Genomic DNA, 26,166 nt, shown 5'->3' with positions numbered 1-26,166 from the left:
TAAAGCAGTCATGGGGAATAGCCCAAGAAGGATAGAGTTATCATTTGTTAATACCATCCTTATCTTCTGCTATAAAAGTTAATGGTATGACTTATTTAAAAATGCTACTGGAATCTAATTTTTATTACTCAGGAAGCAGATTCTGTTAAACTGTACATTTCAGAGGAATCTTACCTACTCAAGGTTATATTCAAAGGTAAGACTACTTACTGATCTGAAACTACTAGGGTATATTACGTTTGAAGGTTGTGTGCAAACCAGTAATTTTCCCCAATTTCCTACAAAGGCTACCAAAGAGAAGTTACACAGTTCTAAAGTTGGTTCAGCTCAGTCTGGGATCCTGCCTTCACCACATGAAAGGTGCATCTCCTTTCCCTGTCACTTCTGCTTTCTCCATGTTAGGTCTACCGAACACTTGACGTGGGATATATAAGAACTAATCCTGCAGCTAAGACCAAATACTAACATATGCTTTTGCATATACATTTTCAGCTAGGCAAGTTATATTGATTTAAAAATTATTTTGAAAATGTGGGCATAGCTGGCCTGCAGTTCATATGGACTTCGTATGCAAGGTGGTTCCAAGACTAACAGTTCACTGTATCTCTAGCCTAATGCCCTTAATTGTACCATTGAAAACAAGCAACTAGACAGACAAGCTTATCTGAGACCTTGGTATCAGCTGCTAAACTAGTACTTCTGTCTAGGCCAGAAGAACTTCATCATTCCAAAGAGTTAGCACACTAAGGAAGCCAAGGAATGACAACTGATTAACCACATCAGTTGTTAGTGTTAGTTGTTGTTAGTCCCCACACAGGGATCTAGCACTGAATAATTTGGAAGGACAGTTTCTCTTAGTATTTCTACTTACAGCGTCTCCTGCCTCCTGAAAATATTCTAATTTTTGTAATACTATAATGCTCTGCAACTTGCAGGTTCAAACAAACAGAAAAAAGAAAGATTATGCTCTTAGCTATATAACCTTTACATTGCTCTAGGCACTGGCATCAGTAATATTCCTAATACTATGTAAGAGCAAAAGGAGAAGATTAAGAAATGGCCACAAAGGTGAACGAAGGTATTTAAATAAATTCTGACATTAGAAATAGGGACAAAATATATTACTCAGTCATACTCAGAAGAAAATGTCATTTCAAAAGAATGGTCTGTTCTTCTGTAACAAACACTATGCTTTGTATCAAAAGGGCAAAGCCCAAGGAGTAGCAAGTTTTAAAAACATTTTTCACCATTAGTATTGACTTAAAAATGGGTCATTGCTGCATTAAAGCTACTCCCAGTCTCTAAAATACAGTAACACAAAATATAATAAGTTACCAAATAAGATCCAATTTAAAAGGTAATCTGAAATTTAGTTGCAGTGTTAGCAGTACAGAATGAGTTCATGTATGCTGCCTGGTCTAAACAGAATAAATTCCTCACAAGGACTATTTTAATTCCCAGTATTAAGCATCTGTCAATGTGAAAGGGTTCTGTGAAATGTTACTGTTGAAAACAATTTTCTAATAGAGGGCCACGCAGAAAATGGGAATGCTGCATTTGCAAGAACCAAGCTACTGAAAGCTTACACTGACAAAATCTACTTTGCAACAGCATCTCTATTCACCCAAGCGTCCCTGAAGCATCCAACAAATTCCTTCAGCTATATCTTGTCTACCACGAGGCTGAAATTCCCTTATTTTCAGAAAAGTAAATTCAATCAAGACTGAAGCTGGCTTAGGGCTTGTGTTCCTATAGAGTTAAATGTCCATTTGACAATCACTGAACTATTTGCACCATTAAAAAAGTTGAGACAACTTCCTGCTTCCTTCCTTTCCTTCAATTAGGCTTTCCTCGCACATAACAAACTTTATGCTTTGCACCTACTGATGGATTTATAGGAATTGCTATTGGTATTGCTACAAGGTTATGTGTGAGGATACACCTGTATCCTGAGGCACAGCAGCACACACCACAGCCACTGAGTGAGCTGCCCTTCCCTCACCTTTGCAGGGCAGCTTGTAGTGCCCCAGTGTTCTCCAAGACACAGCTCTGGAAAGCCACTCTGAAGCTTTCAAGCTCACAGGCAGCAAACATCAACAGAGAAAAACAGATGACTGTACCAAAGGTCTTAATCAAGCTTTTGAATTTCTCCACCCTTTCAGCAATGAAATTGCATCCTGGCAATTAATGAGCAGAATATGTTTGACTGTACCATGACTGTGGTCTACCACATTTAAAAAAAAGCTAGCAGTACCATTTCTGGTAGAACTCTTTAGTACAGCATTACATCTTTCCTGGTTCCAAGAAAAAAAATTTACTGGAATCTTAGCAGGCAGGCATAGCAAATATGAAAGTGAAGAAAACGTTTTAAAGGATCAAATGAACAGTAACAACCATATCCTCACTTACAGCTGGATTGCAAAAAGCAATGTACTTGCAACCCAAAGACTGAAACTGTCACTGAACATTCAGCAATAATGCTGAGAGAATATGAGGAAGTCATCACTGAAGTCAGGGCACTCTGACTTGCCTCTAGACTGGAAAATGTAGACATCTATTTTGACCTATCACAACTCCTCAGCATGAGCATAGACAAAGAACAAAGTGTAAAAGTAGCAATATGCACCCCCTGGAGAGATGAGAAAACACAACATGCACTTGAGTAACAGGATTTTAATAGTGAAAATATTCCTCAAGTTCATCATTAGTTAGAAAAAATAATTTAAGGAAGTTTTTAAAAATTTTATATTTCACCCTCATGACTGATTTTCTATTTCCTCTATTTCTTTAGCTATCCTATCTGTGGAATGATAAATACTACCCAAACAGCTGAGCCTTTACCATGTGCACTAAAAAGTTGTGTCTTGTTATGGCTCCAGCTAGCCAAGTTATTTTCAGCAAAGGTCATCAAATTCTGAAGTCCATTAGAAGGCAAGAAAAACAAAAAAATCCAGTATTTGTCAGTTTTATATTTATCACAGTCATCAAGGCAAAATTATTCTAAAAAGATAAAATTTGATGAACAGCCTGAATTAAGTGCTAAGATAAGTCCATTCTTATGGAGAAAAAAGGGAAAAGGGTTTTGTTGTTGTTGTTGTTATAGCTTGTTGTTCTTTTCTCTTCACACAAATTCAGATCCATAGCTAAATCTATGATATAATTCAGAAATCAGATAATTCTCATGCAGGACATCATGGTCAGAAATAAGCCTATTTACAAAAGCCCAAAGACATCTGATTCAAAAGGAGGTCTTTTATACTGCAAATTTTGAGGTATGACACATCAGTTTAATTCTTTATTCTCCAACTTTACCTGCACATCTTCCAATAGAGTGCTTATCTAGTGTGAAGGTTTACCTAGTCACAATTTGTCAAACATGTTTCTTGCAAATATGTACTTGAATTTTGAGATGTAATTATGCCTCATATGTTGCCTAGGGAAAAAAAAAACCCAACCAGTATTTATTCCACCAAAAATGTTTGGAATGAAGTGCAAAACCAAAACCATCCTAGTGTCAATTGATAAATATGTCTTCGGCTGACCCTGTAGTGACAGAGAGATAGAGCAGTTTAAATGTCTTGCTCATTCCAGACACAGAAGAGGCCAGGCCAGACTGGAACACACAAGGTCTCATCTCAGGAGATACTGCTTTGCCAGCAGAGAACTGCCTGTGTCAAATGGACTAAAGCATTTAACTGACTTCACATAGACCAAAGTGCTGTTATTGCAAACCATGTGTGAATACAACATGCAAACGCTGTACAGAAAATAATCACAGTGACTTTTACTGATGCCAGTGTGAAAGGCAATGACATTTTGCCAATAATGGCATAAAATGAAGTATCTGTCAAAGAACTGACTGAAAGCCTAAGGTCTGACATGTCACAGCTCATGCCAGTAGCACAGCTATATCTGAAGGGCCAAACCAACTACCATGGTCTTAAATCAATGGTCTTATACTGAACTTTGAAGTCGTTTTCTTTGTTTCCGCTTGCCCACAGCAGGACAGGGACTTGTATGGTTATGCTAGCAATCTTGGTATGGATTTTAGCACAGATAGGTAGACAGAGCTTGTGGCACTGAATACTCAAGTATTCTGCAAGTTCAGAGTATCAGCTGTTTGTGACAGTTCAACAGGCTCAGACATATACACAAATCTTTTAAAGCCTTAAGAATATGAACAACCTTTGTCCAGGCCACTCTGGTTTGTCAGATAATTGACAGACAAGTCAGTAAACTCAATGAAAAAACATTTTGTAGTAAGTTGTTCAGCCGGCTGACTCAAAGATCTTTCAAACTTGCTCTATTGTGTTTGCTGGCCTGTAAACTACTTCCTCAAAGGAGCCCAGATTTCAACTGGAAACAGCTCTCCAACTCTAAACAAACATTTTGGTCAAGCACTTAAATATTATTGCTAAGAGTAGAACAGACTGCAAATATTAGAGCATTACTGTTGCACTATTGCTTTTCATTCTACTGGGCCCAAAAGAATACGAAGATCTGAAAATTTAACAAAAGCATGCTCCTTACCATGTCACATAACGGTATTTTCAATCTGAAGTTTAATGGTTTTGTTCAAATTCTGATTAGAAGTCTGCACTCCATTGATTTCAGCTCTTCTACCCATTCCTTATTATTAATATATGTATTTTAATACCTATCTAGAAAAATGCAAATTCTCTTGACTAATCATTTGGTTTTACAACCAAACACTTGGCACATCTCACTACAGAAATCTAAGCACTCTAACTCATTTGGATGAGACTTCCTAGATCCCAGGAAGACAGATCAACACCATGCTGACCTGCCGCCTGTCACTTAAGTGTTTTGCTAGAAAACCACCATGCAGTCAGCTGCTACAAAGCAAGAAACCATATAATTCTTTCCAAGTCAGTAGATTTATGCTTATTCTATTTACATAGAGGAGGGAAATCCAGATAGGGGTGGAGAGGCCAGAGTATAGCAACCTTTGCACCAGCATATACAAATTACACAGGACTTAAAGTTCAAAGTAATTCAGACAGCCTATTTGCAATACATCCACACGCCTTTTAGGAATTCAGATGTTTGCCTAGTTACATTTTTCAGCCTTTTAATTCCAAGGTTTTGGGGATTTGTTTGTTTGTTGGTTTGGTCTTGGTTTTGTTTTTAAAAAGGACACTTGATAATGGTGCCTTTCAGAAGCTTCACCCTCAAGTCAAAATTGAATTCCAGTTCAAACAGTAGATTAAACTGTACATCTGCTCAATTTTAATAAAGAATCTTTCCTTTAATGCAAAGCCATTACTGTAAAATGATTTGTGTGAATGTATTATTGTTAGCTACTCCAAGAGGTATCACTATGAAGCGGTGATATAGCTTTAAACATTCAGGTGCTGCATTACAGGTAGGCTTTTAGGAACCTGCCTGCAGATAAAGTTGGGACATACTTTAAGGAAGATTTTTCAAAAACTGTCAATACTAGCTTAGTTCTGTTTACAGAAGTCTAAGGTCATTTTTAATCACTGTTTTTGTCACAGGAAAAAGCAGAATCTTTCAGTACATTAGAATGTCCCCAGACTTTAAGCCATAACATCTGAATTTCTTGTTTAATGCACACACATTTCATATCCTTGTTTTTAACCATGTCTTACCTGAGTTTTATTCTCACTTTTAAGACTATTACTTTGGGCCCTCGCTGTAACATTCCAAAAATCAGCCATCAGCTTCCCTTTTCAGCACTGGAAAGCTCTGTGCAGGACCCAGAAGGCAAGTAGGAACCAGAAGGTGATTTTACAAATTTGGAGATCCAACAGACCTCTGACAGCAAGTTCCAAGTGCCTTTATTTGACTAACCATCACTGTGGCAAGATTAAATAGCTAACTGAAGGCTAGGAAAACTCTTGAAAAATTCCATCCAAGTCGGAGCTTGACTGTTCTGAAAGACTAAATCTTTTCAAGACAGAGGACTCATTCTCCAAATCAACTGTCCCTTTACAGGAGCGACATAGCTTACCTTCCCATTTGCACCTCCTCTGCTTCCTTCCCTCCCAGGAATTAAATAAGACAATAGTACATTATTAGATATATAAACTGTTTATCTCTGTTGTTCTTATTTCAATTTTTTTTGACATTGGAGAAGAAATCCACTGCTTTCCAGACGGTCCAGAGGCGTCACAGAGATTTAGGGTCACACATACAGTCCTGCTGCGTTCATCTGCACCTCATGTCTTAGCTCACTTAGATCTATCAAGATAAATCACACAAGTAAGTGAATCCTACACAGGTGCCTCAAGGAGCACTTTCAAAGTTGAGAGGCTACTTGCACACAGGAACTTGGCGCTCAGACTTTCAGCTTCAAAAGAATGGAGCTGCTACTACATTTGTCACCTGTTGTTTTTGCACAGACTAGGGAAGGAACACATGCTAAAAGTCTCCTTTGCACCAGGATAGTTCATTTCTAAACGTGTTTGTACTAAATGACTTGGTTACAGGGAACCTTTCTGGGAAACAAGTCATTAGCAGTCTCAAGTGTGGAAGCAGCCTAGGTACCCAAGTTACGTCCAGCACAAAAGATGACACAGCATTAAACATTCTAACAGCATGAAACATTTAGGGATACAAGTCACTAAGGAAACACCAATTCTTAAGACACTAATATTATAGAGACACATGCAGTCTTACATACAAGTATAAACAGATAATGACTGATGAGAGTCACCTTGAAAACAGATTAAAGCATACTTATTAGATTACTTAGGAAGAGAAAGTGCTTAAAAGCATGCTTTTCTCTTTAAAGTACAAGCAAACAAGTGGAGGGATGTTGGACCAGATGACCTCACTGTGCTTCCTTCCAACCTTACCCATTCTGTGGTTCTGCGGCTAAACAGGTAAATTCTCCGCTGTGTACCACGCAACTTTATTCCCAAATCAGTACTTTTCAAGTTTATACACAAATTAGAATCAAATGAAACTCAAGGCTTGGGGCAGAAGTGAAAATTATTCACTGTTTCATATGCAAAAGTACTTGCTTTTGACTGTCAACTATTACTTTTTTTTTTTTAAGATGGAAAATGAATACTTTTGAAGTTGCAAAATATGGAAAATGTTTACCTAAAAGACAGTGATTTTTTTAGAAAAGTTAAGCAACCAACAGCTTGGACATTACAGTTAAAATTATTCTGACAAAAGATGCTCACTGCTGAGCTTGAGTATTAATAAAGTGATTAACTCTCTTCCCCCAAACCTCAAATTAATGATGAGCAGAGGCTACTGTGAGAAGCTGGGAATCCTGCCAGTGCCTGTTTCATTTGGATCAATCAAAAGGTTAAGCATAGCCTAAGCTCCAAAGCCAACAGAGGCATTGAAATTTTGCACTCCTGCAGACACGAGATAACCAGGATGCCATAAAAATTGCAACCCTCTAAAGCAGCTGGTTACATACAGCATCACATCATGAATTTTTTCCAGAGCTATCTGTGGCCATCTGACAATACCATATGGCCAGGTAGTCCAGTGCAGGCACAACTCACAGGTCTCACATATGAATGTTCTCAGCACCTCCATTTTGGTATACCCCCAGTCTGCAGTTAATGCAAGGAAGAGATGACTGCATGATAGCCTTTTACTCAGATTAATTTCCTCTATCACCAGTTCTTGCTTTCCAGTATTCGAAACACCTTTTTTGTCTCCAGCACTATCACATATTAAATCCATGCAGTTTCAACATATTACAATGATCTGCTGACATGCTTAGATCATAGATGAGAACCCCATACAGAACAGTTCCCATAAAACCCCATTGTCATCAGTAAATGAACTGAAGACCACACTGCAGAAGCAGCATCATGACTAAACAGCATATTAAGTTAAGGTCTTTCTCAGCACAAAGCTTTTAACAAGAAATTTAAGTTATCATGATCCTTTGTTTCTCAAGGTAACAGTTCAGTAATATCATATATTGTTTGGATAACACTTATATTAGCAAAAAGAAAATGTTTTCTGAGACACTTTGATAAAATAATTCCATCATAAAACGTTTATAGATACACCTGGCTACCACCCCTTTATTTGAGCTCACAAAGGAAGTAAGGAGGGAACACAACTGTGTAACCAAAACGGTTCTAATTGAGCCTTTTTTCTACATAAACAAAGAGGTATCAACAACGGCGTTAGGCCATCCCAGATTTAATGGGTTCCTTGGGACCATATCATTAAGTAAAATGAAAAATTCAAATATAAAAGTTTTTTTTTTTTTCAATGTATTTGACACCCTTTTTGGGAAGTGAACAAAGACACACTGTCAAAAGCAGAAACTTGCACAAAATGTTACCATTTGTTCCCCATGAATGCTGAGGTATAGTTATTCAATGAAAGGAATTCCACTGCTCTCCTGAGATTTCCTCTCTTTAGTTGAATCTTGTGCCAAGTTCACTCAGCTAAAGTTTGGGTTGTGCTAGCATGCCAGATACAAGTTCCTCTGGCCCTTACTTTGAACAGTTCAGGCACTGTTTTTATTTGAAAATAATTGGTTCATATTTTTATCTATTATGCAGCCTATTTATGTGTAATTTCTCATCCAGCTATGTTTTTGGACCTGTTAAGGGGTCACATATTTCTAAAGTGCACAAACAGTAATTGCAGCATGACCTCTAAAGTGTCTTAAGTTCCTTCAGAAGCTTCAGCTTTTTGAGAAGTAATTCTCAGGTGACAAACTCTCTTTATATGAAAACCATCAATGTAAGACAAGTAAGATATTCTTTATGAAATCTATACATCCATTCCAGTTTTTAACTTTTTATCCATAAATAAGATGGCAAGCTTCTTACTAAAACTTAAATTAATTGAAAAGCCTCCAGTCAGCTTTAATGTTAGAGTGTTGATCTGTTTTATTTGGGTGGTTTTTTTTAATGAAAATATATATAATTATTGCTTTACATTAAATATAACACATATTTTAAATATGAAATTGAGTTTTCAACATATTTTTTGAACTAAACTGATGTTAGGGCTATAGCAAAGCCTGCAAAACAAACTGTGCAGATCTAGGGCATGCAGTAAGTACACAGTAATTGTGGTAAGCCAAAGCATTGCAGCGTAAGTGATCAGATGGACTGGGTATATATAGGGTGCCATCTAATGCCAGCCAACTGCTTAGGAAAACCTCAGCACAGAGCAAAAATTCTTCTGCTCTTCCACAACTTTCTTCATTTTATCGCAATGAAGAATAAAAATAGAAGGTGGAGGACAAAATTTCTTTTGTTTGGGTCAAACTCAGTTAATACTTCATAATCAAAGGAAAAAAAAATTGTTTCAAGCTGTACAATCAAAACCCAAAGAAACTGTAAGACATAAACACCTTTAATAGAACTGTTACAGAATTATATGATCAAATAAAGACTACTGATAAGTATGCTTACTGTCCTATGAAATAGGCACATCACCAAGAAAAATAAAGCATTGTATTAAATAACATCAAGCTATTTTATCTAGAAAAGGTAAAACCAACAATCAATGAGACATGAATGAACGTTGGGAAAGTATATTTTTAAACTCTGACTTGACACTGGATATACTTTGCAATAAAAATTCTGAAGTTAATTCATTAAATATGGAACATTCAAACAGGTAAATCCAAGACAGAACAATTATCACTTTTGCTTTAAAACATTTAATGCCTTCATTACAACAAACTGAGAACAAAGTACTAGATAAAAGATTAAACCCCACCTATACAGAAATACCATACAGAATCACAGACACTATTTTGAAGTTTGTAAAAGCAGCACAGTAATGCCTTTGGAGATTAGTCTTTGTACTTCATATATAGAATGCACCAGAACTATCAGCAAGCCGAAGCTGGTTTTCTCTGAACACTACTTAGAACCTCAAGAATGCAAGTCCTAAGGGCAGGAAGAAAGAAAAGTCCTTAAGGAAAGTATAACTTACCAGACAGATGAGTTAGGCTGTGTCTCAAATGCAGCAGAAGTAAGAAGCTTCTGTATATGTAGACCTTGTTTATTTAGCCCTTAATGAAGGTTTCTCTCAAGAAATTAATTTAATTCACATGCAAGAGTCTGCAAAAGAAAAAGAGAAAAAGTCTAAGCTGCTGACTGAGATTTTTTTTCAAAGAACATTTGAGCTGTTTTCAGAAGCAATGGGCTTGCCTACTATCAAAATGAAAGTGTAATACAGAATAAGCAGCCTCCCAACCATGCTAAAAAAAAATCAGGAAATCCATGGCAAAAAAACTTTGTTCATTGTCCAAATTTTTATTTAAAGAAACAGAAGGAGCAGGGAACAACCACTGTTGATGAAAAAAAACCAAACCAAACTACTGTTAAAAGGAAATCAGGGACCTTGAAAATTATAACTTTTAGCTTAGACTATGAACCACCATGAATATTTTTTAATGTGAAAAACACCTATTGAGTTTTGTTATCTCTGAAGATGCTTTGCTGTCTCAACACAAGGTTTCATCTGAGATGGAAGTAATTCTATTTGCATTTAAGTCTATTATATCTGACTGGTATACACATCGAAGGACAGGACAAATTAGTATATGAAGACTGAAGCCAGTAGTTTGTTTCTGGTTTGCATCTTAAGTTTCCAGTTTCAGCAACAGTATTATTTTGGAAGCCTAGTGACCTGAAGCTGCTGGCACTCCATTTTTTTTCTACCAGGGCCATTCAATGACACGATAAATATCTCCCTGTCCTCCTCTGTCACACTGCCAACCAATCAACTTACCCTCCCATAATGTAAAAATAGTGGGAAACAGAAAGTATCAATACAAATTAATGACTCTAGGAAAAGACCCTGAACATCCTGATGGGTACATAAAAGCTAATTACTTTGAAGTTTAAGAAAACAGAGATAAACTAAGTCAGTGAAAAATCATCACTGTTATTTAACTTTTGCAGCTTCTTCTGGAGAAGGAGAAAGCTTCCAACATATCCCTCTCTATAACTTCCCTCTATATATCTCAGCAGTTCCTGGTTTTGCTTCCTCAGAAAAACTTCTCAAACATCATCACACTGTTAGGTACTGCCACTGAAAATTTTTGTTACTTTTGTTCAAGGAAAAGTTATGAGACTTAAAGTTACTCTCGGCTCAAAACCTAAAACAGGCTTAATTTCTGATTTATTCGTGAACAGGAGCTGTTTGGAAGCTATACTGACACATGAAACAGGATGCCAGACACAAGCTATTTAGTAAACTATTAAAAGAGTGAAGCAATGCTCATTGTTATAAACAAACATGAAAAGCACATTTGCTTCTAAAGACTTGTACAAAAATCATTAGCTATAGAACACTTAATAACGAAAAAGCTGCTAAGTGTAAAAATATAGCACAAATTCTTTCTGTATTAGCTCAAAAGCATCCTTTCCATTTGATCTCAGCTATTTTTAGAGTTGCAGCAGTTAAAAGCAGGTACAACAAAACCCCAAAAACCAAAACTCTAAATACCAACCTGTTAAATTAATCATTATTGCTACTTCATTCCTAATGTCTAGTTCAGGACCACCATTTTACCGCAAAACTAGTTCAGTGAAGATAAAAAGCTCAGTTTATATTTAAGTTCGGATTCATGCACAAAGATATTCAAGGACTCCAATAGCTTAAATTTCAGATAATGTGTGAGTTATAGCCAGCTTGAGAGCTGTGATGGTCAGGTGGAACATGCATTATAGTTTCTAAATAAATACAAGACCTGTATCTACCAGACCACTAGTGTCAGATTCTACATTACCTTGCCATCCATAATGCTTTCATCTGATGGTTACAAGCTAAATCAATCAATATCCACATGCTGGATACTAATACTACACAAATACAAAACTAGAACTATGTGTTAAAGTCATTATTAGCAGTATCAATTTACTACTGACATAATTTAATACACAACACTTTGCAGCTCAGCATTTCTTTTCAGAGGCATTTTCTCAGGAGGCAGATTTACCATTAGCTGAGTCACCATCAGCACTTAACCCATTTTGGTACCTTGTTTCTTCACACACTCTCTGCAACCGTATTTGTATAAATAAATGACAGTTTACCTATTAGTATTCATAGCATTTACTAAACATGACATAAGCACTGTTTCAATATATACTCAGATGCTTTAGCTACTAGATACAAATCAGATCATCTTCATCTACAGGAAACATGAGATGTCAGAAACATCACATATATCATCTAGGTCTCAAATGTATCTGTATGTTTATTAGTAAAACAGACAAATATATCACTACTACCACGACTGTCACCTTACGCATTTCAGAGACTGACAATAATCTCTTTCTTTTTATGGCTATCAGCAATACTAAAATTAAGAATATAATTTCTTTAGTGACCCACTGCAGCATGATTTAATCAATTTCTAGTATTAAAGAATTCAAGCATGACCAAAAAGTGTACAGTTCACACTGCTGATGTAGGTTCTTGATGCAAGTCTCCAGGTGCTCCATGGCCAGACTCTACAGGACAGAGATTTTCATAAACCAGAGGAAAGAATCTTGATGGGTAAGAGATACAGAAGGTTGTTCAAAATACTGAGAGACAATATTTGCATACCTGCGATTCATATAAAAGAAAATGTTGATTTTTCTAAGTCTAACCTTTCAAACACAGTTGAGTCATTGAAGCTTCATATGGAATGGCTGAAGAAAAATCCTCCTTTTGAGAAGTGTCCCTGTACATTTCAAGATATGCAGATGAATGCTGCACAGCCAGGTGTAATGACTCCTTTTTCCTTGTATTTTTCTATACATGATTCTATTAATATATTTTAATATTAATGCAATGCCTTCTAGTAGTATGATAGTATGTCTAAATGCTATGTAAATTGCATGTTACCTGCCTCAGGAAGAAACAAGGAGTATGGATATGATTTCTTTCATTTGTTAATTTTTTTTTTTCCCCCAAGTATCCATATTTCTTGAATTTCATCTGAACTATGACACATAACACCAAATGAATTTAATGTTAGAGAATGGAAGCAAAATGCACGTACTCTGTGTTTTCAGAAATCTCCCTTGAGAGTGTTCATTCATAGAACTGATTAGGTCAATCTCTGAAATGAGTATTTCCCAGATTACAGGAAAAAAAACCTACAGAAGGAAAGCTGTGGTTCACATGCTTCATCCTCAACTTCAGCTACTCTCAAAAGTGTTTTAGACATATATGAACTTGAAGGATCTTACAAATAGACATTTTTTCAAAGTCACATGTGCTTTCAGTAGCCTCCACTGTTGAAAAGCAAGGGAGCTATGAAGAAGTGTGGCCACGGACAGGATGGAATACCTTGCTACACATAGTTCATATACAATATTACTTGTGGTTGATCCTATATAATGTAACATAAGTAAAAATGCATAAACATGTGTTAACTGAAATTACTGCCAGGAATGCCTATACTCAAACAGAGTATCGAAGCAGCCTTCTGAATTTGTCACAGAAGTGTTCTACTGATAACTCTTGCATTTGAAACACATGGATCAAGACAGCATGTACAAAGAATCACACTCTCATGTTATTAACATGAACTGGTCTGCAAAATGGCTTATGTTTGATGAAGAATTGACTCTGTGTTCTCCAGAACAGCAGACCTGTATTCTCTTTAAAAGACACCAAATGTCCTTAGCTGTATCGAGTTCTCATTTTTGACTTTAGATTTATGTTAGACTGAAAGCCCTAGCCAATTTTTTTGGTAAGACATTTTACAGTTACAATGAGAAGCTATGTTATAATTTTTAGTATGTTTAATAACACCATTATATCATATAGAATCCATTAAAATTATTATACCTTTAAATCAGCACCAAGTGACTACATTAAAACATAAGGATACTTTCAACCTTGAAGTGAAATCATATGCATTTAGACCCCTCTAACTATTGAAAGCATATTATCTAAATATTTAGAGCCTCGTAGTCATCTGTTACAACCAATTCCAATACTTCAGCCAATTCCATATAACTGGGTACAAACCATGTAACTGCTCTTATAATGATGTGAAAAATGACTACAGGCACTGCAGCTATCACTCTGAAACTGGACCAACAGGATAATATTCTGCTAGTAAAACTAACTTCCTCTGTTCCAAGAGCAAACAGTTAAAAATGATCAGGAAAATAAATATGAAAAGGCCTTTTCAGGAAATGGGGAACAGAAGCTTATTGTTAATCTCATTCTTAATATACATTGTTATGCTATTGTTTCAAGACCTTGGTACAAAGTTATTTGTCCTTAAGGCCCTTTTTTTGCTAGAATGTGTTTAACTACTGTGTAAGACTGTGGTTGTGTTTTGGGAGGGTGCTGAGGGCATTAGTGAGTGGGGTTTTCCTAAAGGCCTAAACCTCAGAAATGTAAACAAGCTAGGACTCTCAACCTGTGATTTACCAATGCAAGTAACAAGGTCTTTTGAGCCCAAATCAAACGTGACCATTTTTAAAACACCTATTTTATATATACCCAAATTTCTAAGCATCTGTATGTCTTTCAACAGTCAAGTTGCCAGTTACCTAAAATTCTCCTCCTGGACCAAGCAAGCAATGCCTTGACTTAATGAAACCACTTTGGTGACAGCTGTCCTGTACAAACTTTGTTTTATCAATCTTAAATCTGAGGCACAAATATCCAAGAGATGTTCTCAGGTTTTTTTCACTCTCTATCAAAACCATGGAAGATGATGCTTCGCCACCACGTTATTTTTAAAAACACTGTGCTGATGGACATTAAAACATCTGCCCCGGATATGGAAAACCTGGATTAAACTTCCAGAAGGATTTACAGTCACATCTTCCACTTCCGTGACACAATACCAAGCGTCATGCTATTGTCTGGTTTTTTGAGGACACTGGCCCTCTTTCATTGTGGTAGAATAGAGTAATTCATGTAGCTTGCAGAGCAAGAACTGGACTCCCTGTCATTTGCTTAAGAAAGAAAAAACTTACCTAGGAGAAAGGCAAGTTTGAGCAACTGCCTTCAGTTACTCTGAAATATTTACATCTGAACAATACACTCTGAAATGTAAACACCTTCCCAGAGCTATCAATGGATAATACTGTGCTCACTTCTCAAGGGAGAACTGCACCAGGCTCTGGGGCCATGCATGATCCTGTGTGCAGCTGCCACTCTCAAGCTGCTGGTCCGTGTAAGGCAAAAGAAATCCGCAGAAGTAACACAAGTCCCAAATCCTTCCTTCCGCTTCACAAAGACTTATGTTACAGAACACACAAGGCCTAATGCCACTCTGCTTTTTCTTAAACCACCAGATTATGGCCAGGCCAGCTTTACACCTCCGCACTCTGTATTGAGCTTCTATTCCAATTACCATGGCTAAATCCACAAAGGAATTTAGGCTTCTCAATAATTAACACAATGGTTTTCTGCCAATTTTCTAAGCTGCCAATCTAGTAATGAAAAAATAAGGGACCTATATGAAAAACAGTCCTTAGCTTTACCAATTAAGTAATTGAATACTACTACTCATAGCATAGAAAGTAGGAAACAGCCAAGGTACTGCAACTGAAGCTTTCAGGCACTGAACCCTAGGGTGAACACTTGTCACCTCAAATGAGTACAAAACGTCTCACTACAAGTCAAACAACAGTGTAGAGAATCATCTTTCCATCACTGTTCCTTTAGTCAGCTTATTCACTTTACTACAATGATCCAACAACTGAAAACACAACCTAAAGATACAAGATAACTCTTCAGCATTTTAGAATACAAGGTAATACCACCAGGGTCTAATTTTTCTGCTACCTCGTTCTTTTTTTCCCCCGCAAGTCTGATTTCAAAGGCAATATCTGGTTTTCAGAAACCCAACATTTGTCAATAGCAACATATGCTACTGACATAATAAAAACAGCTGAAGTCAGACAAGGCCCACAAAGATACAATTGCTTTGGCAAACTCTTTCTTTGCAGCTCACAGTTTCACATAATCATGACAATTATCAGTTCTTCAGGCTGCAAAGAAGGTAGCTATTTCAAGAGCTCAGGTACACGATACCAGCACACTCAACCTACTTGCAGCTACACTGCCTCCACCTTCCTCCACCTTCATGTTGCTTATCAGCAAGAAAAGGTGCTGCCAAAATGCCTGAGCCTACCAAGCGTGCTCCTGCTCCCTACAAAAAAAACCCCTTTCTACAGTATGAGGTAGCACGCTCAACAGGAAACTCATAAAACAGAAAACTGATCCCTTCCTGTTCAAATCCCTTTTTCCCTGAAGATCATAATTTCCCCAAAGATTTGACAAGTCCTCACACTAGAAGCTTGGAGGGAAAAGAGGACTTTGGTTTCCAGGAGGTTCTTCATCTCCCAAAGGTGAAGTTATAGCATGATACCAACACTCACCAGTGGATACTCTATACCCCACTTAGTCCTAGCCCAACAGGAGAATGGCTCAGAAAATCAGTGCTGAGCTTGTGTTTGTTTTGTGTTCTTGTTAACAGAGGCACATTATAATGTAGTCATTTATAATGTACTGCTTCAGCTAAGTGAAAGTGAGAGCTCGTTCACAGTTTTTGTTTGCTATTTGTGTTCTTTACAGGACCGTTAATTGCAGAACAGGCTGTTAGTTTGAAACACTTGTTTGAGCTATATTCATGCTTTTCCTAGCTGAGGAAAGACAATTTGATGTTTGCTGTATTTCAGGCAATACAGGATGTTACAGTTGTGTTGCCAGTTAATTGCTCTGTGTTGAATTATGTGTAGGTCAGAACTAATTTTTCAGCTAACAGAACTTGACCCTTGTTTAGGTGGCAAGTAACAGAGACAAGAAGAGCAAAGTCACCAAGGGCAACATTATTTAAAGGATTTTTAGAAATTTCCTAATTCTTCTTCATCAGTACACCTTCACTGCTGATCAGTGAACATCAGTAATAAAAAATTCATAACTGCAGCCATGTTTTCCACCACAAACTTTCTCCCTGAATGGAAAAATTCTTCCACAAGGAAGACAAGTCTACAGACACAACTCTAAAACAAGACTTCTTTGCTATCTCTGTTTATGAGATGCAATGTATACTCCTTAGGAAAATCAGGCCATTAAAGAGACCTCAGTTCATGTAACAAAGGCCAGTGCCACCTAGAAAGGTGGCGAGAAAAGGTCCTTAAAAATATTCTTCAACAGCAACAAACTACGAGCTGGAACAGTATGACTATACATATTTTGCACATTGGGTAGAGGAAGGAACACCTGTGTCATACCATAAATCTATGGCAGTTGAAGTTGCACAAAAGAAGGCTTGAAGGGGAGTTCTTAAGATTCATGAGAACTGGAAGTCAAAGGGAATATACTCTGAAGTAGATATCCTATTTTGTATCCATGAAGTTTTACATTTATTAGGTAGTTTCCTCTCATTGAAAAATAAACACATGGAAAGGCGGATTTCCCTTCCTAGAAATTGTTTACTTCCTCAGAACTTTAACATCCTCTGTTTTTCAAATTCATCTGCCTATTAGCAATAACAGCTCAAAAGACCCTTTTTTCTACTCAAGGCTATTTACTGTTCATCAGCTTGATGAAATGACTGTTTGAAACAGAAATGTTCAGTTCTAACCCTTAGACAATGATCACTACAAGCAAGAATAGAGTAATAACATTTGCACTTAAAAAACCTCAAGGACGAAGTCAGTGACTTGTGGCATCCTGTGCTTCTAAAGTGCCTTGAAAGCTTCATATATATGGAAAAACAAAATTGAGAAGTTGAAAGGTAAATTTTCTCTACAAAATTTATACAGAATAGCTAAATCACACAGTTTTCTATCTTACTTCCCAAAAGAGAGGGTAGAGATAAGAAAGTTGTCAAATTACAGCCTTGTACAAAAAGACATCAAAAGTAGAGTAGACATATCTTAGCAGAAGTTTAATTATTACAAATGTAGTGTTCAAAACACATTAAACTGCATGTGACGTGTTTGCCCTTCTGGTTTGAACACATTGACTTAAAATTTAAGTTCATGTACATTTGATTCCTACAGCACTTAACAAATTGCTATAAGGAGATCATTAGAAAAGCATTCTATGTTATTTTTTTGCCTTTACATTCTGACGAGCAGGGTGAAAAGAAATTACATGTGATTGACAGTTATCTGAAGACTAGAGTTTGAAACCAGAGTGCAACAACAGAGGGGGGAAATCACTAATAGTTTTACATAGTATCTGTACAGCTTTTGGTTATTTATAACAAAATCAGCTTACGATAGATGGGTGGCATGAACTAGAAACACGTGAGTTAAGATCAAAGTCTAAACTGTCTGTAAGTTGAGTAGTTTAAATCATTTTAATAGTACTTTTAAAAAGAGAAATAGCATTGAAATATAAAAAAACCAAACCTCTATGCTAACTTTTATGTGATCCACACAGAAAGAAGTCAACACACAATATTTTTTTATGATGCAGTATTATTGCTGCCTTTGAAATGACAACACAAAGACACTCTATTTCCTGATTCCTCCTCTTCATGAGGCTAACCTCGATTTCGATGGTGACATTTCAAACTCACAGGTGTGTCTGATACAGACAGCACAGAAAGTTTAACATGAAAAAACATCAAAACTGCACTGACCTTAATTTGCAAATCTGGTTAGCATTTGTAGGATCCCAAGTTGAAATGCACAGCATAATTTGAACATAACTTCTGATGTTCATCAAGCTTTAAGAGGCAGGACTATTTATCTAACAGAACATTCCCCAAATATGGTAAAATTTGTGTATATGAACATGTGAAACCATTTCCAGTAATAAATACACTGTAAATAAGGTTAGAAGGTTCATTCAAGACGGTGCCAACCTTTTCAGCCAAGATCGTACTAATGATAGTAAGACTGAAATGCCTGTGTAAGTAATAACAATCAGAAAATCATTGTATCAAGGGATGCAGATTCAAGTGCAACACTTTTTTCATCTTGTATCTATCTTTCCAGTAGTCTTCAAAAGAAATTTACAGGCACTTTGGGCTGAAACTAAAACTAGAATAGTGAAAAGCTGGATGCTAAGGCCCTTTCAGAGCCATTCTAAAAGCACACAAATTTACTGCAACTACACTTAATTAATTCAGGGAGGATTCCTACCATTGCATTCAAAGAGAGAAAACATCAATAAGAACTTTCAAAAATACTAAAGTCTATATTAATTTCATTTGTGTCATTTTGCTAAATTCCTCTCTGCCCTCTTCAAGCAAACATTTAAATAAATTCTAATTTCCTTGTTTAGTATATGTCTTTGTAAAGAATACTATATACACCCAGGTTCAAGGTAAGTCACAGACGAACAACTGCCTTGAAGTCATGCCCTTGCTTTTAAAAATGTTATTCAGATTGCATTCTTACAAGGCCAAACCTGAATCATCATTTCAGCACTTGCAGTGTAAGACACTAATTTCGGATTATGAGAAACAAGAAACAAGATTTCACAGTTTTGTAAAAGTAAGGGTAAAAATTCTACAATTGTATATTTTATCCACCAAAAAGGGTAGAGGCCTCAGAGTACAGTTCCAAACCTATCCCTAAAAAAGTTCATTTAAAAAATTATCTGCTTTTGGGCCAAGCAAAGCTAAAAATTGTTTTAGCTCTTTAAGAAAGTACTTAGTAAAAACTATCCACAGGTTAGCACTAGAGAAAATAAGTCTAAAATTCAAAAGAAGTGGTTTCTTTTATGAAGATTTAAATTACATATATTGTTAGCTTGTTTTGACAAATTTAGGTATTGAATGTGAATTTTTCACAGCATTATCTGCAATTAGTTCAGAAAAAATCCCACACTTTTAATGACTATAAAGAGAAGCTATGGACTTTATCTTCCAATATGTTTCGGAAGAGAAGTCTAACTACAATATATACAATACTGAGGATGACAGTAGAATTACACAGATTTGACAGGACTAGACACAAGAAAGCTTGCAACATAATTATGCTTTCAAGCTATGTTTGAACTCAAGCCACCTCCAAGCTCCAGCTCAGCCCACAATTTTAAAACCAAGCAGTACACTGAGAAACGGACATTTTCCATAAAAAATTTACAGTCCTAATACACTTGTACCTAAAGCAAAATGCACGAAATGTCCCACCAACATTCTAACAGATTTTGTCCCAGTTGAAACAATTTGGTACAAAACCAAGGGAAAGAAATTAGAGCTCCCTAGCAGCTGATCTCATCTTCGGAACTGCTTTATTGCATTGCTGGTGCAGGACAGCTAGAGAGAAGCCCATTTCCATAATCAGCAGTCACATTGAAAACACAGACTTCAAATGCTTCATCTAAAGTGCTTATGAACAGACAGGACTCAACCATTTGGGTCTCCCAAGAATGAAATACAACACAAAGAATAAAACCACAGAAGGAGATAAATTTGTTTTCAAATCTGAAAATTTTAATTGGAATTACTATGTGTCCATATGAAGACTAAAAAACAATTTAAAAAATTAAATCTGTAGCTTGCCCTGGCACACTGTGTATAGGTTGGAATTTGACTAGAATGCAAACATGACCTTTTGGGGTCTTTTTTTTGAATAAAACCCCCAAAAAACCTCTTGAATACTTAAGTATGTGAATTCCTCAAGGAGCTGGCTCATGTTTCTTCACACCTGTTTCCCCTTCACTCTAAGCATGTTTGTAGCTTTTCCTGAGCTGACTGATTTCTCCACAGAACTTTGGAAGCCTGATTTATCTTTTTTTTTTTTTGGTCCCCCATGAGGAATGCTATTGTTTAGGCCTCTTGTCAACATACAATTTAACTACAGTATCTGAACCCACAGTTTTAAGTAACATGTTCTGATCTATGCAAAATGCATCCCGTGAGACCAGTCTAATTTTTTTTTCTTTGAAGCCACTGTAGCTGTCCCTGCACCAGAATAGAGGGTCCATATAGATGGCTCGTTGTATTTTCACTGCAGCAATTACATCTATCTTTCTCCTTTTCCCTTTCAAGCAGTTTTGTAATACTCTTCCTGTCTCCTCTTGCAACTCCCAAAAGTCTCTTCACAGTATCTGCTCAAATTTTCCCACATACATTTCATCCATTCATAAGATAAGAAAGTAATCTTTCATCATAAGAACACTTCCCAAGTTCATCTTCAAAGCTACTACTTGCTTCTTCCTCAGACACCTTTTAAATTTTCATTTCTGCTACAGGAAATCAAGAAACCACTGTTATTGTAGTCAAACGTTGGTCAAAGCCACCTGTTAATAAACCTACTTTTCAGTTTACCTTTGCATCAGGCCTTTTCCATCTTTTATGTTCAGCACCTAATGCAAAGAGAACTTGACCCTGCTCTACTTTTTGTAGCTCTTTTAGTCATACTGACACGTTTATTTTCATTTGTGTTTTTTATCTAAGCAGTGACTGATTTTCAAGAATTATGTTTAAGTTAATTACACTAATAAATAGAACAAAAAACAAATTCACACCTGAATTAATTTAGCATACCATCTCTCTCCAATTATTATTGCCTTGCTCATAAGAGGAGTATTTCCTCAAGCTGGAAGGCATCCTCCTACTGGCTTTGTATGTGTTAATTACAACAGGTGCTGTCTTTCAAACAATTTTGGTAGAGTTTGCAGTCCTGACAGTTAAAAGTGTGTCCTGAATTTGGCCTTTGCTCAAGACCATAAATCAGTCATCTGCGAATCAAATGCCAATGGCAAAAGCATGTTAATGTGTAAATCTACAGCTATGCAAATAAGGAATTAAAAACCTCTCTCTTGTACTTGTTTAAAAGTAGAATGATAATCTGCAAGGCTCAGATTACATGATCCGTGTCTGTAAAGTGACCCTTATAGAAGAGGTCTCTTAAAAGACTTGAATTTTCCTGATTATCTGCATGTATGTCAAAACAAAGCCTTTGGTTTGGTCTTTATTCTACTGTCAAACCTGTCAGCCTTTTGTTTTGCTCTCATACAGTAGCACTTCATTTGATTAGCCTCTTTTATATTTTACTTATTCAAAGTAAACCATTTGATTGCACCAGTCACACTGAAATAATTATTTCCTCCAGATTCCTAACAAATACAGATTTCTCCAAAAGAAAAACTGCAATTACCATGAATTTGATTATCTGGAGAATGTCACTGCTTAGAGTTCCCTGTTCATTAGAAATTCACTAGAAACTAAATTAAATTAAATTTGTGCTGGCAACTGCTGTCTTCTGTCAGAATCTGCTTATTAAAATGTGTAACTGCATGACTGGCTAGAAGGAGCAGTGTGATGTACCTGATCAATATATGAATTAAATGAAACATAACCAGTGTTTTGCACTGGCACCCCTCTGGGTTGCTACTGCTTGTTTTTCTTTAAAATCTTTACTATTAGTAGGAAGAAAGAAAATACAGGGTTGATGCCTAAATCAGACAGTAACTGCTTAAGATTTTAACAAGTGCAAAGCGCAAAAGACACAAAAGTCAGTAGTGTAACCTTTATGTTCAAAAGGGAATTATTTATTGTATACTTCATCTAGGCCAATCACTACATCTTAGGATTTTCTCAAGAGCTGAAAAGTCTCAAATTCAAAACACATAGATGCTTCATGATGTTTACAAACAGCTGTTAAAATACCAAGCCAAGCTTGGGCCATCTAACCCATTAATCCACTCCTTATGCAGGTCCATTATGGCTGCTTCATTGGAGAGAGCAAAACACCCTGTGCTAGAGACTTACTAAATAACCTTTCTGAAATTCCTTTGTAATTCTCACCAATCAATAATTGCCTCATACCAATTATTTACTCTTCCTTATTTATCATAGTCCAAGGTAGTACAAAAGGTCTCATACCAACAGAATAGAGAATGTGAAGTTCTCAAATGAATACAAAATCCAATGTGCAACAGGCATTTAGTATCTTAAAATGCCATTTTGCACCTGCTTGATGACATGTTGAATTACATTTATGTTTACAGAAATGTTTTTATATGTTTATTTATATTTAAAAAATGAAGGGTTTTTTATCATCATGTCTAATTTTTTATTATTAAGAAAAAATGAACATAAAAAGAAAAACAGCAGTAAAAGCATCCAATTTATCTACCCCATGCTTTGTTCTATTGCCTGAATCACTGCTTTTCACTGTAGTCACTTCAAATAGTGAAAATACTGTTCATATGCACACAGACCCTCTGTAGCAACATGTAATTTTCAGTTTATGCATTTTTCAGACATCAGAATTGATCCAGATAACTGAATCTTGGACAGCCTTCCCCACACCACCATTTGCTAAAACTAAACTTTGACAAAGTATTAGTATTAGCAAGTTAATCCCAGTGAGAGAGACGTGGTTTTATGAAACGTGATAGCACTCAAGGTACACTACGGTGATGAAGCTTTACATTCAGGCTATGGTTAATTAGGAGTCCTCAGACAACATGGCATCATGCTGACAAGAACACTCTACGGCTGCCCTGCTCTTGACATAGTCCCTACCCCTTCTAATCGCAGGCTACACCATCCAACCCTAAGCCTCTTAGGAAGGGTTACAGTCACCTTTCAGCCTTGCTGCAGTTCAACTGGGATTTCACCTATTGGTGCTGCTCAGAAAAAAAAAAACCCAAACCACAAAAACAACATTAAGGTACATTAAGGAACCAGACAGGTTGATTTTAAACTGTTTGAAAAAACACAAAGACCCTTCCACCTATTTTGACCTTCAGTCACAACTACTGATTTCTGATTATCGTAACTGATGATCCTACAACCAAATGCAACCCTTAGAAAGCAATGAATTTTACTGTTTTTATAAACTTCAATGAATCTGACTTTCAGCTGTGAGAACTGCAGTTACTGATTCCATTTCCATTTGGTTTCATCATGCATCCCTGCATATTCTTTTGGGTCCTGAAGAAGCAAACAGATAAAGCCGCTATGCTTGTGGACAAATTTAGTTGATCAGCCACTGCTGCTGAACTAAGGATAGCTTTAGGTATCCATCAAACAATTCAGTTGTACACAGCTTTAATACTTGTACATAAAATGCAAGACAAGTACCCTTAAAATAAGTAAAGCTCTCACTATTCTATCTCTCAGCATTATTTAACAGCTATTTTAGGAAAAGGCTAATGAAAATGTTTAGTGCATAGCTTGAGCATAGTAATGATTGAGAAGAAGAATGTTTGCTTTTCCTGTAACTGTGTTTTTCCCACTATTCTTTGAAACTCAGGACCTTCAGCATCACCTCTTCAAAACTGCACTATGTTACTCAGGTTACTTAAGAACACAGAACTACATCTGTGCTATTCAACCCCCTCATGGTGGTTGGTGAGGTTTTTAAGGGTGGATGAGTCAGAACACTATCTGTATTCAGTACAGAAAGACCAAAAAAATCAATCTATTTAGGGAAAGAAGTTAGAAATAACAGAAGAAAAGGGTCCGCCTTTGGAATTTCCTACTTTACAGCAGCTGTAAAGTATGATGTATCACCGTTTTGGAGCACTACATCTGAACAGAAAAATACATTACATGCTTCAAAAACACTGAAAGCAGGAGTAGACCTAAAATGTGGTCATCCAGCATGCCTGTACTCAAAGATACATGCTGCCCTTTTATGTACTTACTTCTCTCCCTTTTACCTCCCATACATGAAATTTTCCATTACATCACTGCCTTTGAAAGTCTTTTTAGCTTTTGTTTTAGCTTTTAAATGTTAAGAAGCTTCATAATTTCAGAAGGGTCAGCTTTTGTCAAAACACTTCCATGAAAAGACACCAGACTATTTGAATAAAAATGAACACAGAGCATCTGTGGCACAGTCTTCTCTTAAATAGGAAGCTGCACATTACATACAACAGTGAAGAAACAAGTTCAGACTGGCAACACTAACATGCTTAATCCAATAGGAAATAATAACATGAGAAAGGACTGGTATCAGAGCAGTAGGACAATAACAAAGTACACATTTGTACATTTCTAGTTTACAAACAAGCAGAAATTGACAATTTTTATTTCTATTTTTGTGCAGACAGTCTCACTGGAGCAGAAATACTGTTGCAAGGTCACATCTAATGGAGGTTGTGCACTCCAGACACAACCCCATAACCCATGTGTTACATTCAATACCTGATCCTTCCGGTACAGAAGTGACATTCAGCCATTCCACAGTGTAACATCATACAACGTACCCTAACTCGATACCTGAGTGTCTGCCCTGGGCACATCCCATCTGCATTGCTGCTCACAGGGTGGTCATGCATGTAACTACACCGAGAAGAGTCCATAGGCTGAGGGTAGGTAACACATTTCCACACCAGCTCTTATAAGGTTACCATGCTCCACACAGCCCATGATTGGTTGATGCTTATCACTGTTTGCTCAAACCTGATTATTTTAAACAAACAGCACACCAAATAAGCTACTACATGACTTGATTTTACCTCCTCCGGACATCCTGGTCTCTTATTTCTATTACTATTTGCACCTGCTACTAATGAAACTGCATTTTAGGATTCACCTGCCTGCTTTTGCTTTGTTGGTATTCTGTTTAAGAGCTACACATGGACCCAGAGTCACCTTCTAAGGTCATCTGTCTAAAAAAATGTTTGAAGCGACTGTAATGTTAAAGCATGACAGCTGATATTATTTACATCTCTGCTGAGCAAGAGAGAGCCTGACTTTGGATAACCTACAGGCTTTCAAATAATGCATAATCACCTCTTGATAAAAACTGTGGTTCCACTGAAACCTGAAAAACTTCTAGACTTCAACTAGAACTTGACACTACCATTTTTAATACAAAACTTTCCAATTTGTCCTATGTCATACTATTTACAAGGTCTCCTTGTAAACCTTCTGTTTAAAAGTACACTTCAATTCACCATGAGATGAAAAATGTCCCTCTCCATGCATGCCCATTTGATTTCTACACCAGTGACCCAATTCTAGGCCTTTAAAACTTACATCATGTGGAATTAGTTCGCACTGGATACGCTCATTACTTGGTGGCTGTTTCTTACTTCTAACTCATTTAAATTCTTCCTCCGCATCAGATTCTATTGCAGCACCTCCATGACCATTACTGACAGTCACCGATTTGATTTACAAATAGCTCTGATGGGATCAAATGTTGCCAAAGAAACAGTAAGGATGCAGAGGGAAGCTGGGAATCGATATGAGAAAAATAACAAAAGGAGAAAAGCAGAATGGAAACAGCACAGAATATTGGTTTAAATAATACTGACTAATAAGATGCA

At 36.6% G+C, this 26,166-nt stretch overlaps 1 protein-coding gene across 39 annotated transcripts in view; it reads right to left on the bottom strand.

The window, feature by feature from the left end:
* The window catches only part of SORBS2 (sorbin and SH3 domain containing 2), a 208,093-nt gene that overhangs the window by 118,028 nt on the left and 63,899 nt on the right, over nt 1-26,166 (bottom strand). For 36 of the 39 annotated variants that reach the window (XM_048305280.1, XM_048305281.1, XM_048305286.1 and 33 more), the window contains exon 2: nt 9,928-10,055. The exons of 2 other annotated variants lie outside the window; for them this stretch is intronic. The gene's annotated coding sequence lies outside the window, so the exon portion shown is untranslated. Of the gene's footprint in view, nt 1-9,927; nt 10,056-25,111; nt 25,176-26,166 lie in introns of those variants that run through there. One more of the 39 variants, XM_048305282.1, reaches the window with a different exon arrangement.

This window comes from Corvus hawaiiensis, chromosome 5, assembly GCF_020740725.1.
Source record: "Corvus hawaiiensis isolate bCorHaw1 chromosome 5, bCorHaw1.pri.cur, whole genome shotgun sequence".
Taxonomy (NCBI): Eukaryota; Metazoa; Chordata; class Aves; order Passeriformes; family Corvidae; genus Corvus; species Corvus hawaiiensis.
Note: the sequence above shows the minus strand (reverse complement) of the source record. Positions and strands in the feature narration are given on the sequence as shown.